Genomic DNA, 4,291 nt, shown 5'->3' with positions numbered 1-4,291 from the left:
TTCCAGCATGGAGCTCGTCTCATCTGAGTCCCGGAAGGGAGCTCTGATTTCCCGCATGGACCTCGGGCATTAAGGCTACTTTGTTACATTTTGGGATGAATGCTGGGCTTTGCTGAGACTGTGCAAGATGCTTTGCGTGAGCTCCGGATAGGCGACTTTGTGACATTTTGGGATGCGTGCTGGTACTTTGCTGGGACTGAGTGCCGCTGCATTTTGGGATCCATGCGGGTCCGTTTTGGGACTGAGTGCCGCTGCATTTTGGGATCTTTGGCTTGCATGGAGCTCGTCTCATCTGAGTCCCAGAAGGGAGCTCTGATTTCCCGCATGGACCTCTGGCATTAAGCTCTGACTTCCAGCATGGAGCTCGTCTCATCTGAGTCCCAGAAGGGAGCTCTTATTTCCCGCATGGACCTCGGGCATTAAGCATGGAGCGCTGACTTCCAGCATGGAGCTCGTCTCATCTGAGTCCCAGAAGGGAGCTCTGATTTCCCGCATGGACCTCGGGCATTAAGCATGGGGCTTTGACTTCCAGCATGGAGCTCGTCTCATCTGAGTCCCAGAAGGGAGCTCTGATTTCCCGCATGGACCTCGGGCATTAAGCATGGGGCTTTGACTTCCAGCATGGAGCTCGTCTCATCTGAGTCCCAGAAGGGAGCTCTGATTTCCCGCATGGACCTCGGGCATTAAGCATGGGGCTTTGACTTCCAGCATGGAGCTCGTCTCATCTGAGTCCCAGAAGGGAGCTCTGATTTCCCGCATGGACCTCTGGCATTAAGCGCTGACTTCCAGCATGGAGCTCGTCTCATCTGAGACCCGGAAGGGAGCTCTGATTTCCCGCATGGACCTCGGGCATTAGGCATGGGGCTCTCACTTCCAGCATGGAGCTCGTCTCATCTGAGTCCCGGAAGGGAGCTCTGATTTCCCGCATGGACCTCGGGCATTAAGGCTACTTTGTTACATTTTGGGATGAATGCTGGGCTTTGCTGAGACTGTGCAAGATGCTTTGCGTGAGCTCCGGATAGGCGACTTTGTGACATTTTGGGATGCGTGCTGGTACTTTGCTGGGACTGAGTGCCGCTGCATTTTGGGATCCATGCGGGTCCGTTTTGGGACTGAGTGCCGCTGCATTTTGGGATCTTTGGCTTGCATGGAGCTCGTCTCATCTGAGTCCCAGAAGGGAGCTCTGATTTCCCGCATGGACCTCTGGCATTACGCTCTGACTTCCAGCATGGAGCTCGTCTCATCTGAGTCCCAGAAGGGAGCTCTGACTTCCCGCATGGACCTCGGGCATTAAGCTCTGACTTCCAGCATGGAGCTCGTCTCATCTGAGTCCCAGAAGGGAGCTCTTATTTCCCGCATGGACCTCTGGCATTAAGCTCTGACTTCCAGCATGGAGCTCGTCTCATCTGAGACCCGGAAGGGAGCTCTGATTTCCCGCATGGACCTCGGGCATTAGGCATGGGGCTCTCACTTCCAGCATGGAGCTCGTCTCATCTGAGTCCCGGAAGGGAGCTCTGATTTCCCGCATGGACCTCGGGCATTAAGGCTACTTTGTTACATTTTGGGATGAATGCTGGGCTTTGCTGAGACTGTGCAAGATGCTTTGCGTGAGCTCCGGATAGGCGACTTTGTGACATTTTGGGATGCGTGCTGGTACTTTGCTGGGACTGAGTGCCGCTGCATTTTGGGATCCATGCGGGTCCGTTTTGGGACTGAGTGCCGCTGCATTTTGGGATCTTTGGCTTGCATGGAGCTCGTCTCATCTGAGTCCCAGAAGGGAGCTCTGATTTCCCGCATGGACCTCTGGCATTAAGCTCTGACTTCCAGCATGGAGCTCGTCTCATCTGAGTCCCAGAAGGGAGCTCTTATTTCCCGCATGGACCTCGGGCATTAAGCATGGAGCGCTGACTTCCAGCATGGAGCTCGTCTCATCTGAGTCCCAGAAGGGAGCTCTGATTTCCCGCATGGACCTCGGGCATTAAGCATGGGGCTTTGACTTCCAGCATGGAGCTCGTCTCATCTGAGTCCCAGAAGGGAGCTCTGATTTCCCGCATGGACCTCGGGCATTAAGCATGGGGCTTTGACTTCCAGCATGGAGCTCGTCTCATCTGAGTCCCAGAAGGGAGCTCTGATTTCCCGCATGGACCTCGGGCATTAAGCATGGGGCTTTGACTTCCAGCATGGAGCTCGTCTCATCTGAGTCCCAGAAGGGAGCTCTGATTTCCCGCATGGACCTCTGGCATTAAGCGCTGACTTCCAGCATGGAGCTCGTCTCATCTGAGACCCGGAAGGGAGCTCTGATTTCCCGCATGGACCTCGGGCATTAGGCATGGGGCTCTCACTTCCAGCATGGAGCTCGTCTCATCTGAGTCCCGGAAGGGAGCTCTGATTTCCCGCATGGACCTCGGGCATTAAGGCTACTTTGTTACATTTTGGGATGAATGCTGGGCTTTGCTGAGACTGTGCAAGATGCTTTGCGTGAGCTCCGGATAGGCGACTTTGTGACATTTTGGGATGCGTGCTGGTACTTTGCTGGGACTGAGTGCCGCTGCATTTTGGGATCCATGCGGGTCCGTTTTGGGACTGAGTGCCGCTGCATTTTGGGATCTTTGGCTTGCATGGAGCTCGTCTCATCTGAGTCCCAGAAGGGAGCTCTGATTTCCCGCATGGACCTCTGGCATTACGCTCTGACTTCCAGCATGGAGCTCGTCTCATCTGAGTCCCAGAAGGGAGCTCTGATTTCCCGCATGGACCTCGGGCATTAAGCATGGGGCTTTGACTTCCAGCATGGAGCTCGTCTCATCTGAGTCCCAGAAGGGAGCTCTTATTTCCCGCATGGACCTCGGGCATTAAGCATGGAGCGCTGACTTCCAGCATGGAGCTCGTCTCATCTGAGTCCCAGAAGGGAGCTCTGATTTCCCGCATGGACCTCGGGCATTAAGCATGGGGCTTTGACTTCCAGCATGGAGCTCGTCTCATCTGAGTCCCAGAAGGGAGCTCTGATTTCCCGCATGGACCTCGGGCATTAAGCATGGGGCTTTGACTTCCAGCATGGAGCTCGTCTCATCTGAGTCCCAGAAGGGAGCTCTGATTTCCCGCATGGACCTCGGGCATTAAGCATGGGGCTTTGACTTCCAGCATGGAGCTCGTCTCATCTGAGTCCCAGAAGGGAGCTCTGATTTCCCGCATGGACCTCTGGCATTAAGCGCTGACTTCCAGCATGGAGCTCGTCTCATCTGAGACCCGGAAGGGAGCTCTGATTTCCCGCATGGACCTCGGGCATTAGGCATGGGGCTCTCACTTCCAGCATGGAGCTCGTCTCATCTGAGTCCCGGAAGGGAGCTCTGATTTCCCGCATGGACCTCGGGCATTAAGGCTACTTTGTTACATTTTGGGATGAATGCTGGGCTTTGCTGAGACTGTGCAAGATGCTTTGCGTGAGCTCCGGATAGGCGACTTTGTGACATTTTGGGATGCGTGCTGGTACTTTGCTGGGACTGAGTGCCGCTGCATTTTGGGATCCATGCGGGTCCGTTTTGGGACTGAGTGCCGCTGCATTTTGGGATCTTTGGCTTGCATGGAGCTCGTCTCATCTGAGTCCCAGAAGGGAGCTCTGATTTCCCGCATGGACCTCTGGCATTACGCTCTGACTTCCAGCATGGAGCTCGTCTCATCTGAGTCCCAGAAGGGAGCTCTGATTTCCCGCATGGACCTCGGGCATTAAGCATGGGGCTTTGACTTCCAGCATGGAGCTCGTCTCATCTGAGTCCCAGAAGGGAGCTCTTATTTCCCGCATGGACCTCGGGCATTAAGCATGGAGCGCTGACTTCCAGCATGGAGCTCGTCTCATCTGAGTCCCAGAAGGGAGCTCTGATTTCCCGCATGGACCTCGGGCATTAAGCATGGGGCTTTGACTTCCAGCATGGAGCTCGTCTCATCTGAGTCCCAGAAGGGAGCTCTGATTTCCCGCATGGACCTCGGGCATTAAGCATGGGGCTTTGACTTCCAGCATGGAGCTCGTCTCATCTGAGTCCCAGAAGGGAGCTCTGATTTCCCGCATGGACCTCGGGCATTAAGCATGGGGCTTTGACTTCCAGCATGGAGCTCGTCTCATCTGAGTCCCAGAAGGGAGCTCTGATTTCCCGCATGGACCTCTGGCATTAAGCGCTGACTTCCAGCATGGAGCTCGTCTCATCTGAGACCCGGAAGGGAGCTCTGATTTCCCGCATGGACCTCGGGCATTAGGCATGGGGCTCTCACTTCCAGCATGGAGCTCGTCTCATCTGAGTCC

This window comes from Phycodurus eques, unplaced genomic scaffold, assembly GCF_024500275.1.
Source record: "Phycodurus eques isolate BA_2022a unplaced genomic scaffold, UOR_Pequ_1.1 contig_331, whole genome shotgun sequence".
NCBI classification, from domain to species: Eukaryota; Metazoa; Chordata; class Actinopteri; order Syngnathiformes; family Syngnathidae; genus Phycodurus; species Phycodurus eques.
Note: the sequence above shows the minus strand (reverse complement) of the source record.